Raw genomic sequence first — 13,723 nt, 5'->3', positions numbered from 1 at the left:
TCCCGGGCTCGGCAAGCTGCCACTGTTGGGCCCTTGAGCAAGGCCCTTTACCCTCTCTGCTCCCCGGGCGCTGGAGTTGGCTGCCCACCGCTCTGGGTGTGTGTCTGTACTCACTGCCCCTAACACATGTGTGTGTGTGAGTGTGTGTTCACTACCAGATGGGTTAAATGCGGAGGACACATTTCGCTGTACAGTGACAAATACGTGCACCTTTACCAGCCTGGACTGTTGACACAAGGTTGGATCCTTGAATTCATGCTGTTGGTGCCAAATTCTGACCCCACCGTCAAAATGTTTGTCCAGTCTTTAACTGTTGAGTCGAGCCTGTGCCCACTGCGGCCTCAGCTTTCTGTTTTGGCTGACAGTAGCTCAACCCGACCTTGTCGTCTTCTTCTTCTCCTTGACGTGTTGTAAATTCAGAGATGCTTAACTGTAGCTTTTCTGTTAGCTTGATCCAGTCTGGCCATTCTCCACTGACCTCTCTAATCAACAAGGTGTTTCCATCTGCAGAACTGCTCCAGAGTAAACTCAAGAGACTGTTGTACGTAAAGAAGCCAAGAAATCTGCGGCTACAGAAATACTCAAACCAGTCAATCTAGCAACATTTTTATGAATTGCATGAACTATGAACTGCTGCCTGACAAATGGCTGATTAGATAACTGCATAAATAAACAGCTGAACTGTACTAGAAACTGTTGAAACTGTGTTTCTGGAAGATGCAGTTTTGTGCTGACACTTTATTCAGCAGCACTTTGACTACAGTGCCTCTGTGCACCAAACATTAGGTTCCCTCATGCTGGAATATTTACTTTAAGTGGTGTCTTCCAATCGTTCTGTCGAGACTTTTATTTTGGCGGCAGAGTCAGGTGGCTGCCGCAGCGGTCGCTCAATTCAGGAAGCTGCTGATCGTGAGATCACGCGGGACTCACCTGGGACGGAATCCGCAGGAGGACATTCTGGTTTAACGGGGCTTATTTACATAACTCATTTACATACAGCAAAGCCACAGCAATCCAACAGTGCTGGGAACAGATACACAGGACAGCACTACAACAACAGTCAACATATATACACAAGTAAAACATATAAAAGATCTGTATCTTATCCTATAATAAGAATACCTTTAGTTAAAATATTAATATTATATATCGGTCAACGGAGTAAACAACAACAATAAAAACTCCTGTAAAGACGGAGTGCAGCATTAAGGGTTTTTTTTTTAAGGTTTGAGTACAAGAAGCTGAATCTGATGTTAAATAAATATTATTTAAGGTAATAATGAGTACATTTATGAATAGGTAAAGGTGCACATATTTGTCACTGTACAGCGAAATGTGTCCTCCGCATTTAACCCATCTGGTAGTGAACACACACTCACACACACACATGTGTTAGGGGCAGTGAGTACACACACACCCAGAGCGGTGGGCAGCCAACTCCAGCGCCCGGGGAGCAGAGAGGGTAAAGGGCCTTGCTCAAGGGCCCAACAGTGGCAGCTTGCCAAGCCCGGGAATCGAACCCACAACCCTGTTATCGATATCCCGGCGCTCTAACCACTGAGCAACTTTTTCATTTCTGATACCAATAACAGACTTTCAAGTATCTGCCAATGCCAAGGCTTTAAATCCTGATATTTATAGTGTTCCACTTTTTATAGGTTACCCTATCCCAAATTCAGGAACAGTGTTTACTGGTTGAATAACTAATTAGAAGTTTCAGAGCTATGAAAATTAAGAAACAATGCAGAAACACATGCAAGTAGGGAAGCATAAGCTAAGCTCGACCAAACAGCTTTTAATTGGCATTCAAAATTCATATTTCAGCAGTGAAAAAAAGCCAGTTTAGCGAGTTGGTGTGGCACAACAGATAACACCACTACCTGCCACTGAGCTGCCACACCATGTGGAAGACTGGGGTTCGATTCCCGGTCTGGGTGACTTTGCTGCGCTACATCAATAAGAGTCCTTGGGCAAGACTCCGAACACTACATTGGCCCACCGCTGTAATACGAGTAACCTTGTAAGTCGCTCTGGATAAGAGCGTCTGCTAAATGCCGTAAACAAAAATGCTTCTGCAGCAGTTTTACACTCAGGTACACGTCTCTGTGTAAAAAGGTACTAAACTTCAATGCCTGGCCTTTTGCTTAATCTCACATTTTGGCTTAAGAACCAAACAAACTGCAATTGGACCCTATAGGACACCATAGAAATGACATAGGGCATCCCATGTGGTTGCTAGGTGGTTTCAGAGGTCCCTAACAACTCTGAGAGATATTACAGCAACCTGCTTGGCAACACCTTAGCATGCACCTGGAATAGCATTGAAACCACCTAGCAACCACCTGGTGCACCCTAGCAACTGGATAGCAAGATCCTAGCAACCACTTGGAACTTGCTCTGTCTTTTGACTCTTAGAATCAGCTCTTATTGCTTGGAATCAGAATCAGAGTTGATACCAAAATATCTGGAACTGAACAGCCCTAATCTGCCCTCGGTATGTTTCCTTGTTTCCAGAACACACACGCAAACTTTCCACACAGCGCTTTTTGTCTTCTTCAGAATCCACTGCAGTTCATTGTCATCAGTATCCGCCCTGCATTGTAACATTCAACAAAAACACCCAAAACACAGAGGTCTCTCACTGAACAGCAAGCAGCAGGACTGTGGAGCACACATCCAGAGAGGGAAGCAGTGAAACGTGGGAGGGACGTGGAGACCAATCACAGACCCTGATATCATCTGTTCACACTGAGGAGACTTTATACTGGAGCTGAGACAAAGTCAGTCCATTTAGGCCACAGCAGTCTAGCCCCGCCCAGTCAGCCCACGGCAGTCTAGCCCCGCCCAGTCAGCCCACGGCAGTCTAGCCCCGCCCATTCAGCCTACAGTAGTTTGCTTCATTTTCATGGAAAAGTTGAAAATAGTAAAATGGTCACTGTTCAGTCAAGTCAAGTCAAATTTATTTGTATAGCGCTTTTTACAACTGTTGTCGTCACAAAGCAGCTTTACATAATTAGTACTTAATAAAGAACAGAGACAGAGAAGAAAGAAGGAATAACATGAAGGATCAAAGACCCCTGTGAGCAGCCAACGGCGACAGTGGCAAGGAAAAACTCCCTCAGAGCTGGAGGAAGAAACCTTGGGAGGAACCAAGACTCACAAGGGGGACCCATCCTCCTCTGGCCAGACTGTTTTAGACATTAATGATAAAAATTACCAAAGCAGATACAGCAGAAATTTGATTCAGTTCAGTTCATGAACACAGCGGTTCTAAAATAAAATCTGTTCTAAAAAAAAATGTGGGAATTGGTCTCTTTTAGGAGCTGAGGCAGTTAATTAGGTGTTGAATACAGATACTATGTATTTAAACCCTGCAGGGGGGGAATAACTGAAGCACTCAGGTTGAACACTAGATGGCGCTGTTATTCCAAAAACAGTAACTACAGGCACATGTGGCGGTGTGCACGCACGGCTACAGAGCAGTGTAGCAGCTTATGTATAAACTACAGCAGTAAACAGGTGACTTTTCCTCTCTGGTTTATTAGGATATTTTATATTCGTTTATTATATATATATATGTTTATTTATGTTTGCTTTTTTATTCTCTTATTCCATTATTTAATCAAATACCCCCCCCCCCATTCATACTGTTAGGGAGCAGCACAGTGCTACCAGCAGAGAACATCTCATTAGGCCGCAGGAGGCTGAAGGACAATTCCACCAATTTTTAAGAATCCTCTGCACAAGAAGCGCACAGTCCAGCTGTCTCTCAAATCTACTTCCTTTACAGGCCATACATCAGTCTATTCAATCTCCTACAAAGAAGTTTCTCTAGAAAGAAGTATTTCACACCAAAGCACTGCCGGGAATAATAATAAAACTTGCTGGGATTTAAACTCACAACCTTTCGTAGCTCACACCTCTTACCACTAGCCTACTGTCATTTATTATTATTAATATTATTATTAGCATTGGGACTGAACTGCAGTCTCTGTACTTTTTTACAGCTTGGCCTTTCTAAACACTCCTGTGTTCTCTTCTCATGTAATCTATTATTGTTCTCGCCCAACTCTAACACACTGGGCTGATCCGCTCTCAGGGAAATGTAAACAGTCCTCTATTAGCCGTTTCATTTCAGTTTGCCAAAAACTGTTTTACGCAGAGGCCCTAATGACGGCGAGACGGTGAGAGTAACGCTGTTTCTGACACATCCTTAAACATTACTGCGCTGATCTGGCACTGAGCACACAGCCTGCACACAGCAGGCCACACCATTAAAGGGAAACTCCTACAAAAACACAATTTTACAGCTTTTCAGTCTTCAGCCCTGAAGACCCTTGTCTGAAGTTTGCCTCTTTGGAACTAGGGGACTAATGTAGCTAAGGAGTAATAGAATCTTCTACCACACCATTTAACACCGGAGCTATCAGGCCAATGTCCCTAAATAATAGAAGCGTATACCCCACCATTTAACACTGGAGCTATCAGGCCAATGTCCCTAAATAATAGAAGCGTATACCCCACCATTTAACATCGGAGCTATCAGGCCAATGTCGCTAAATAATAGAAGCGTATACCCCACCACTTAACACTGGAGCTATCAGGCCAATGTCGCTAAATAATAGAAGCGTATACCCCACCATTTAACACCGGAGCTATCAGGCCAATGTCGCTAAATAATAGAAGCGTATACCCCACCATTTAACACTGGAGCTATCAGGCCAATGTCCCTAAATAATAGAAGCGTATACCCCACCATTTAACACTGGAGCTATCAGGCCAATGTCGCTAAATAATAGAAGCGTATACCCCACCATTTAACACTGGAGCTATCAGGCCAATGTCGCTAAATAATAGAAGCGTATACCCCACCATTTAACACTGGAGCTATCAGGCCAATGTCGCTAAATAATAGAAGCGTATACCCCACCACTTAACACTGGAGCTATCAGGCCAATGTCGCTAAATAATAGAAGCGTATACCCCACCATTTAACACCGGAGCTATCAGGCCAATGTCGCTAAATAATAGAAGCGTATACCCCACCATTTAACACTGGAGCTATCAGGCCAATGTCGCTAAATAATAGAAGCGTATACCCCACCACTTAACACTGGAGCTATCAGGCCAATGTCGCTAAATAATAGAAGCGTATACCCCACCATTTAACACTGGAGCTATCAGGCCAATGTCCCTAAATAATAGAAGCGTATACCCCACCATTTAACTCCGGAGCTATCAGGCCAATGTCGCTAAATAATAGAAGCGTATACCCCACCATTTAACACTGGAGCTATCAGGCCAATGTCGCTAAATAATAGAAGCGTATACCCCACCACTTAACACTGGAGCTATCAGGCCAATGTCGCTAAATAATAGAAGCGTATACCCCACCATTTAACACCGGAGCTATCAGGCCAATGTCGCTAAATAATAGAAGCGTATACCCCACCATTGAGCACCGGAGCTATCAGGCCAATGTCCCTAAATAATAGAAGCGTATACCCCACCATTTAACACTGGAGCTATCAGGCCAATGTCGCTAAATAATAGAAGCGTATACCCCACCATTTAACACTGGAGCTATCAGGCCAATGTCGCTAAATAATAGAAGCGTATACCCCACCATTTAACACCGGAGCCATCAGGCCAATGTCGCTAAATAATAGAAGCGTATACCCCACCATTTAACACCGGAGCTATCAGGCCAATGTCGCTAAATAATAGAAGCGTATACCCCACCATTTAACACCGGAGCTATCAGGCCAATGTCGCTAAATAATAGAAGCGTATACCCCACCATTTAACACCGGAGCTACGAGGCTAATGTAGCTTAGAAGCTACAAAGAACTACTGTAACCCAACAATGATCACTGGAGAATTGATCTAATTTATATAAGTAAATCGAGCTATGAGGCTAACATTGACTTAAATGTGTGGCAAATTTTATTTTACGTTTATAGATAACAGTGAGTCATACAGTGTCAGAAATCACACAAGTAAGTCTATTAGAGATAACTAAACAACCTCACACGGTTTGAGGCAAAGGATGGATGATTTAGCATTCAGTTAGCTCCATGCTAATTGGTGGTGTATAAACGTTTATGACTTGTTAGGTACATTTGTAGCTCTAGTGCTAATCAGAGGGATATAAGCCTTTAATACTTGTTTACTAAATTGGCTACATAGCTCCAGTGCTAATTGCTGGAGTATAAAATTGTCTTACTTGGTGAGGTATACTAGAGATGGAAGGACTGATCGACTATATATTGGTATTGGCCGGTTTTCAGCCCGAATATGTGATCAGTGATGGGCTGATAATTTAGCTAAACCTAAAGAGCTGGTCAGATCATATCTTTGTCATAGACTTTCAGCACCATAAACCAGAGTACATCGCTCAACCCAGTACAGTGAGTATCAGAACACAGCAGAGCCAGCAACAGCTAGTGCTACATTCAACAGCGTTGCATTTCATCCTGAGAGACAATGCACGGGACATTACAGAAGCCCTGCATTAGCAAGTTAGTCTGGAAAGGTTAATGTGGCTTCCAGCCTCGCCCTCGTTCGGTATCAGTGATCCACAGATTGGCCCCAAAAACATATCACTATACACTTACATTATTAGTTAGCTACATTAGCACCAAAGCTCCTGTACTAATTGGTGAGATATATGCTTCCATTACTGGTTAGCTACATTAGTTTTGTAGCTCCAGTGCAAAACTGAAGAAGGAAACTTCAGACACCGAACAGCTACACGTGGGGTAAATAAATGGATTTTTTTCCTGGATTATCCCTTTAAAGCATCTCGCGGCTCTCTCTGTGGGTCATTAGTGCGCCGAGCTGCCCCCTACCTGGACCTACAGCATGCGTGACTAGACGTTTCTTTACAAGGCCCTGCGCGTGTTTCTCCTTTTATACACCAATTTGAGTTCACGGGGCTGTTTTAGTACATCAAAACCAGCCTGGGGAGTGCAAACACAGGCCAAGCACACACACACACACACTTGCACACACACACATACACACACACTCTTCAGGGCTCGCACGCAACCATATGTGTATCCACACGCACACAGGCAGACACAAGCAGTGTGTATTGTGCTGTGTGTGTATTGAGCTTTTGTTGAGGGGGGGGGTAGCTGTAGTAAAGTGGTGTGTCGTGGGTTGTGGTTTTAAAGGTGCAGACTGTGACTGACTGTGTTCCAGTGTGAGTATGTAACTAATACACTGAAGGAGAAGAGCCACAGAGTGACCAGTACACTCCAGTGACCTGTACTGATTTCACACACACACACACACACACATATACACACATACACTGTTTACACCTGGTCACTTCAAGTGACTAGTATCTGGATTGTATCCTGATAAGATTTTAGCCACATGCATTTACACTTAGTCACATGCGTCTCCGGTTAATCAGGCTGAAATCTGATTGCTGCGTGGGGCAAAATGTGGTTGGGTTGTACTGAGAGGGGTTCTGGTTGTTGAATGTGTCTTGGAGAGCTGGATCTGTTTACACTGCTAAAACATGTGGCTCAAATGCATCACAGACACCTCCTGAAGTGGTTTAAGTGATCAGATTTGTCTCTGGTTTAAATGCATTTTGGGTGTTTTTACACTTGCATTTTATTTGATGTTGGCTATATCTGGATATTATCCTGATACCCAAGACACATGAAGTGACCAGGTGTAAACAGGTGTCACTGACTGAAAAGAGGAAACTGAGGTCAATCTGAGACAGTCAAAAGGTGAATGGATTTCCCTACAGTTCATCTGTTATCATGACTTTCTTAATAAACATTTATGAGGAAATTGTTTGACTTTATAACCAGAACAAAACAGTTGATGTGTAAAAGTATTGCCCGCACACGACAGAAAGACAGGATCAAATTTCTCATAAATAGAATTCAATCAGTGGCAATTCCGAATCCTGAGCCATGCCGCTTTGCCATCGGCAGCCGGAGTCCAAAAGAGCACAATTGGCCTTGCTGTCTCTGGGTGGGTAGATGATGCCCTCTACCTTCATCACTCTTAAAGCGATGTTGGCTGGCACAGGTGCATTCATCTGAGCGTCTCGGCGTCAGCAGTTTGAAAAGAGACGATGGCTGGCTCACATCTATCAGGGGAGACCTGTGTTAAGTCCTTACTTTCTTAGTGTTGGAAGCGTTGCTAGTGCTGGGGTTACGAATGGGTGGGTTTATTGGCAGAACCAAATTGGGAGAAAAAGGGCAAAATTCTACAAACACATTTATTTAAAAAAATATTGAGAATTTATAGAGTAGCTGCAGATTTGATAAGGGCAGAAGAGTTTGCTCAGTGTGTGTCTGTGTTTTTGCAGCTGCTCAGTGGAATAAGGATTTTGCTTGTCCTGGTCCAGTTTTCTTACAGTGTGTGCAATACCCTTCACTTCAGTTTGATAAAAGCTGTATATACTGAATTAACACACTCAGCGCATGTTTTACTAAATATTTTACGTTTTAGAAATGACCCAAAAACAAACAATATAACAGTAATTATTAGATCTTTATTTTGGATAATAATTCAATTGGATATTAATTTAATTAGAGATATGTCCTCTTCTGATTTGTTCTTTTATCTTCTTTTATCGTTTCATCATCTCTTTATTCATTTCTTTACTCCTCTCTTCTCATTTTCTCTTATTCTTCTCTCTTCTCATTTTCTCCTATTCTTCTCTTCTCTCCATTTCTCTTGTTCTCCTCTCCTCTCGTCTTGTCTCTTCCCATTTCTTCTTTTCTCCTCTTCTCCTATTGATTTCATCTCGTCTCTTCTCTCATCTTCTTTCATCTTCTCTTCTTCTCATCTTGTCTGTTCTCTTCTTCTTTCTTCCCTCTGTTTCTCGTCTCTTCTCTTTTTCTCCTTTCTTTTCTCATATCTGCTTTTTCTTTTTTCTCTTCTTGTCTTTTCTAATCTCTTTTCTTATCTTATCGTCTCTTCTCTTCTTTTCTCTTATCTTTTCTCCTGAGTGATGCTAGCTCTGATTCCATTGTTGTTTTGTTCTCTGAAACTCATTTTCTGTGTGAGTTAATATGTGTGAGGTTGAGACCTGCGCTAAAAGAACTAAAACAATTATTATTACCCACTTTAAGGCATCGCCGCCACACGCGCCACATGTCTTCGATTTAGCCATGGAAACTGTAAACTGTTATTTTGGAGCAAAGTCAAAAGTCGGCTGTCAAACAACTTGGGAGAGGCTTCATCCAGAGGCGTCAAAGAATAAAAGCGTTCAGAACAGAGGGAGGAGAAATGACTGAGCTTTTTTAGATGGAAAGTCAATCCTTTAGGGCTTTTATTCTTGCTAATGCCAGTCTTTAGGGTTCTTATTCTTACTCATGCCAATCTTGAGGGTTCCTATTCTTGCTAATGCCAGTCTTTAGGGCTTTTATTCTTAGTGGTACCAGTCTTGAGAACTATTACGTTTGGTAGAATTGGTCTTTAGGGCTTGTATTTTTGGGATTTTTTCCACAGTTTATTTTTGGTATTGCCCAATTTCAATATTGCCAATTTTTAGGCCTCTCATTCTTGGTCTGTAGGGCTTTTGCTATTGGTTACTCTTGATAGCGCCAGCATTTAGGTTTATCATTCTTGGTCATGCCAGCTTTTAGAGTGGTTACTCTTGACAGTGTCGGTCCTTAAGGGCCTCAGTCTTTGTAGTGCCATACATTAAGGCTCTCGTAACTGGTAGTGTCAGTCATTAGGGCTTTCAATCTTGGTAGTGCCGGTCTTAAAGTCTCTCAGATAGTGCCAGCCCATAGGGATCCTATTCTTGCTACTGCCAGTCTTCAGGGTTTTTTTTCTTGGTGGTGCCAGTCTGGGTAGTGTTGGTCTTTAGGGCTTTCATTTTTAACAGAACCAGTTTGTAGACCTAATGGCAATGTCTTGGCCTCGTTCTCTCAGTACTGTCAGTGTTTAGGTCTTACTCTTGGTCATGTCAGCTTTTAGGGTGTTTACTCCTGGTAGTAGCAGACATTTATTTTTGTTGGTCTTGAGGGGTATTACTAGCATTGGTCTTTTATGTTGTCAGTCTTCAGGCCTTCCACTTACCAGCTTTTAGGTGATTACTCTTAATATTGAAAGTATTTAGGACTAGAAATCTTTACAGCCCCCACTCTTTGTAAAACCATCTTAAGAACCTCCTTCTTGGTAGTGCCAGAGTTTAGGCCCTTTCACTCTTGGTTAGTTAAAACCTATGTGCCTCTCACGCTGGGTAGTGTCTTCAGGGTTTTTGCTGTACAGATAACACTATATCATACAGTATCATAACCACATTACTGTCTCTTTGATGATCACTCTAACACCACAGCTGTGGAAAAGCCGCTGGCTCAGGGCTGAGGAGAATTTTACGATTTAGAAAAAGTTACGAAAGCACACTGTGATCTTCCAGATCAGACATGCTCTGATGCCCTGATTCTGGTAAATACTTCTGGGACACAAAGGGAGGGTGAGAGAGAAGCAGAAAGAGTGAATCAGATAGATAGTGAATGAAAACGTGAAGGAGGGACGGGAAAGAGATACGGATGATACCATCAGGCATTGATTTGCGTGGCTTTTGATGACATGCAGATAATAGAGGGAAACAGTTTTCCACAGTGAGGCCTCTAAGCTCTGCACACACACACACAATCATCTCTGTCTCTATAGTGAGGCTGCTCAGAGCCCAAACACATGCGAGACTGAGCAAATTGCAGCTTAGCATGCGAGCCCTGAGCAGATGTGGAGAGTAATTAGAGTTGTGTACAGTATAAAGAGGCTGTACTGCCCACACACGCACACACACACATGCCCACACACACATATATAGACACATGTCATGCCCCCCCAAGGCAGATATGAGTCTCATTAAATACAGACAGCTCTACAGGTGAGTAAAGCACAATTAACGCTACCCTGCCTGCGGCTGAATCACCAGATTTCAGAGCAGATCACCAGATTTTCCGTCTCTGATTTGTGTAATATCTTCAGAGCATAAAGATTTTGAGGACAATATACATAATTTTTTTGTATCTTTTTTCCATAGATTGTAAAAAGTGAGTTTGACACTGCTTAACTTTTTATTTTTGCATATTTTTGCATAATTTGCATAATTTTAGAACAAACGTTACTTATCGCTGCCCTGTAACATTGTTATTCCTCTCATGATAACATGACGATACTCACTTTTGTCCTCTAAAGGTGTTATAGCAACTGTTAGAATAAACATTACTCATGACTGCCATCTAAAAGTGTTACTGCACCTAATTTAACAAGATTACTCAGTGGTGCCCTCCAAGGGTGTTACTGCACCTGTTTTCACAAGATTACTCAGTGGTGCCCTCCAAGGGTGTTACTGCACCTGTTTTCACAAGATTACTCAGTGGTGCCCTCCAAGGGTGTTACTGCACCTGTTTTCACAAGATTACTCAGTGGTGCCCTCTAAAGGTGTTACTGCACCTGTTTTAAAAAGGTTACTCATTCCTGGCCTCTAAAGCTGTTACTGCACCTTTAACAAATCTCACTCACCACCACACTTTTAATCTCTGCTCCCTGCACAATGTGAGATTTCCCTGATCTAATCTAATGACCCATCTTATCTTTGGAGTTAAATGTTATGTGTATGATTAGATAATCAGATAAGTAAATGGTCACACACCATATCACCGTACTGAACACTGTTTAGGTTCCCTGATGGCCTTTTGGCTGAGAGAGCTGAGCAGTTCATCAGCGCCAGATTAATATCAACGGATTGTGTTAGTAATCAGAGAAGTGCCTGGATACAAAAACCATACCTCCAGAGCCAGAGCTGATTTAATAAATGAAATATTTTACAACAAACCTTCTATCAGCCAGCCACTCTGCGCCCAGTTATGACGGCACTGCCGAAACCGGAGATGCTGAAAGAAGGAGTGAAGTGTGTTTAGAGCGGGAGTTACACACAACGGGCTGAAAAAATACACTTAGCTTCAGCAAACAGAATGTGGAATGTGACTATTTCACACAGACGTAGACATCTGCATGTGTGTGAAATGATGAAGTGTGAGTGGATGTGTTTGCATATGTGTTTGTATTTGTGTTTTCTTATTTATCCATTTCAAAATTTCAAAAACAGCACTAACATGCTTCTGACTAAAAGTGCTCTTTATAAAGCATTCCAACATTTCTTCTAGAGTATATGTCGTTGATGTATTGTAAAAACTGGTGGTTGCTAGAGTGTTCCAGGTTTTTGCTAGGTGGTTTTAATGGTCTCTTTGTCTTTGCTATGGTATACTGGGTGGTTGCTTAATGGTTTTAGTGGTCCTTATGACATTACTATGGTATCTTAAGTGGTTTCAGTGGTGTTTAGGGCATCGCTATGGTGTCCTAGGTGGTTGCCAAGACCATTATTATTATCTTTAAGACAAGACTAGACAAGACAACCATATTCACCATTAGTGTTAGACACAGATAGAATTTGTGCACTGTGTTGAACAAGATGGATATTTTTTGTTGTATATTTATTTATAATTTTTCATTCAGATTTTCCTCATAAATTTTAGCCAAATAACCAACCCTCTTCCCCATGTCATGTAATGCTCCCGACACTGGGAGAGTGAGAACTGACACATGCACAACCAGCCACCACCTCTTTTTAAGCTGCCAGTGTTACCGGGCCACCAACACGCTCAGAGAGAAACGGCAGGTACCCAGCTCTGATGCATTGGCAAGAAGATGCCCATGCCGGCCAGCATCACACTAAGTGAAGTAAGATGAAAAAGAGACCCCCCCCAGAGAGAGCAAGGCCAAGTGCACTCTTGTGCTCCAGCTGCTGATGGCAGGCAGCATGACCTAGGATTTGAACCAACGATCCTCTATTTTCATTTTTGACAATTTTAACTCTTTGACATGTTTATACTTTTATTGAACTATAAAAAATCTTCTATTGAAAGCTAAGAAGTTTTTTCCTTCACCTGTAAAGTTGCTGTTGTGAAGATTTAAAGGTTTTTGCATGAAAGCCAAAATATATATATGGAGCTTAATATTATTATTACATATAGATACATATAGATTATACATATTTATAATACATATGAGGCATATGTAGGACCCCATTTTCTGAGAATGCATAAAATCAAGTGTGTGTGTGTACAGGGTCATGTGGATGTTCGTGACTGGGTAACCCATAACAGAGTGTGCTGAGATAAAGGCTGCAGGTGCTGCACAGAGCAGGCTCTTTCTCTGTTCATTACATCAATGTGTGGAAGGCAGATGCTCCTGCATATCTGTATGTGTGTGTGTGTGTGTGTGAGATCCTGTCTGCTGGTAATTCCCAACATAACCCCTCTCTCACGAAACTCTCTCTATTGTCTCTCTTCCCCCCTCTCTCGCTTGTCAGTGTTCCAGCGGGATGCTCTTTTAAGTTGATTTCAGCTGATTTCCACACGCAGCTCGGTGGTCTTCACTGGAGGTGAGGTTTAGTAAGCGTGGCAGTGGGAGGGGTTTTGTACTATGGGGTGGTTTTGTACAGTAGGAGTGGTTTCATACAGTGGGAGGGGTTTTGTACTATGGGGTGGTTTTGTACAGTAGGAGTGGTTTCATACAGTGGGAGGGGTTTTGTACTGTAGGGGTGGTTTTGTACAGTAGGAGTGGTTTCATACAGTGGGAGGGGTTTTGTACTGTAGGGGTGGTTTTGTGCAGTAGGAGTGGTTTCATACAGTGGGAGGGGTTTTGTACTATGGGGTGGTTTTGT

This window comes from Salminus brasiliensis, chromosome 13, assembly GCF_030463535.1.
Source record: "Salminus brasiliensis chromosome 13, fSalBra1.hap2, whole genome shotgun sequence".
In the NCBI taxonomy this organism is placed as follows: domain Eukaryota; kingdom Metazoa; phylum Chordata; class Actinopteri; order Characiformes; family Bryconidae; genus Salminus; species Salminus brasiliensis.
This window is presented reverse-complemented; position numbering follows the sequence as displayed.